The sequence below is a fragment of the Manis pentadactyla genome, chromosome 13 (genome assembly GCF_030020395.1).
Source record: "Manis pentadactyla isolate mManPen7 chromosome 13, mManPen7.hap1, whole genome shotgun sequence".
NCBI lineage: Eukaryota > Metazoa > Chordata > Mammalia > Pholidota > Manidae > Manis > Manis pentadactyla.
Genome location: NC_080031.1, coordinates 72,282,301 through 72,284,261, shown reverse-complemented (window position 1 = coordinate 72,284,261; position 1,961 = coordinate 72,282,301). Strand labels below are relative to the sequence as shown.

Here is a 1,961-nt window from a genome sequence, read left to right as displayed (position 1 = left end):
AAACCAGCCTTTTTTCCTATTCTGAATGGTTTATGGACTGGAAACTTGTAACTTTGGCATTAAGCTAAAACATTCTTAAATACATTAGTTATAGGATAACTATTTCAAGAAGATACAAATCAATATGAAAAGTGAGAGAAGTGTCTGTAATAAGTGGTATCAATTTCCTAATGTACTTTTCAATACTTACTGTTTGCAAATGCAGTATGGGATCCCATTCTAAATTGCTTATTTTAGTTGGTCTCCCAAATCCCCTGCATGAGCAATCTCTTTTGTGCTAGAAACCTTCTAAAGGCTTTCTTCACATCTTTGTTTCTCAGAGTGTATATGAGAGGATTTACCAACGGGGTGAGCACACAGTAGAACACGGAGACCACTTTACCAATGGTGAAGTTGTACTTGGCCGGAGGACAGACATAGGCAAAGATGATGGTGCCATAATAGACGGTGACCACAGTGAGGTGGGAGGCACAGGTTGAGGAAGCTTTTCTCCAAGCTTCCTGGGAAGACATTCTGATTAGTGTGACCACAATATGTCCATAGGAGGACATGGTGAGAAGAAAAGAACTGAGAATCACAACAGAGCTAAATGTGTAGCTCAAGGCCTCCACCAATAATGTATCTGAGCAAGAGAGTTTATAGATAGGGTCTGAGCCACAAAAGAAATGGTTGATCTTCTGGGGGCCATAGAAGTTCAGATGAGAGATAAGTATGGAAGGCAGAAGAGGGGAAATGAATCCCCCAGTCCAAGATCCAGCAGAGAACTGCAGACACACTGGAATACTCATGAGCAGTGAGTATCTTAGAGGGTTGCAGATGGCCAGGTACCAGTCATAGGCCATCATTGCCAGGAGGAGTCAGTCCGTAGCTCCCATGGAGAAAAAGAAGTAGTACTGGGCTATACAGCCAGACACAGAGATGGTGACACCCCGTGACAGGCTGGTGGCCAGCAGTTTAGGTACTGTGACTGTGGTGTACCAGATCTCCAGGAAGGACAGATTTCCTAAGTAAATGTACATAGGCATCTGGAGTGTGGGCTCCATCACAACAGTGAATATGATGAGGGTTTTTGCCATGAGGGACAGCAAATACACAGTGAGAAACATCACAAAAAATGTGAGTCTCAGGTAGAAAATACCAGGAAACCCAAGAAAAATGAACTCAGTCACTGTGGTCTGGTTTGTCATCTCCGTAGCTCATCCTTTCTGATCTGGAACCAACAAAGCCTGGATAATAGATGAGCAAGAATGGGATATATTTGTTATCATTTATTTAATGATGACAATAGACTTGTAGTATCAGTAAAAATTAAAATTTACACACAGATTAGTTCACTCAATTTAGAGAAGAAATCTGCATAGTAAATATTCAAAGAATCTAAAACTTCAGATGAAGAAACTGGGTGAGTGACTTTCCTACACTTACATCACTTTAAATGGCAGGGCAGGTTTTGAACACAACAGGTTGATTTTAATGGTGAGTCCACAACAATAAGAAAAACATGTTTCTGTTATTGTCCCATCACTGAGGAATTTACATTCTCGAGACTAGAGGATGGTGATGAAATATGCAGACACCTCATTTCCGAAGCCAGAAGATCATGGGAGTGGTTGTTGCCTCACAGAATGGAAATTCTAGGACATACCATTTGCTAATCAACACAGAATGTTTTTTACAATTTTATCTTCAAGATCCCTAATTTATTCCATCAATTATGGTTTGGTGGGAGATTGGGACATGAGCAAACACTATCTCCAGAAAACAGTAGCATAGAGTAGTATTTAAAATCTATATGGAAAATATTTTGTTTATAAATATTAACATTCTTAATCTTTGGATTGTTTGTTTTTAGAATCATTGCATCCATCACTTTTCCTACGTTTAGGAGAAATAGTCAAACAAATAAATTTTCACAGACAGTGAGGTGGTTTCTATATCTTGGTTACTGTGAAAGAACAGAA

General features: G+C 39.4%; 1 pseudogene; it reads right to left on the bottom strand.

The window, feature by feature from the left end:
• Positions 1-233: 233 nt before the first annotated feature.
• On the bottom strand, positions 234-1,187 carry LOC118907743 (olfactory receptor 11L1-like; annotated as a pseudogene).
• Between the last annotated feature and the right edge of the window lie 774 nt (positions 1,188-1,961).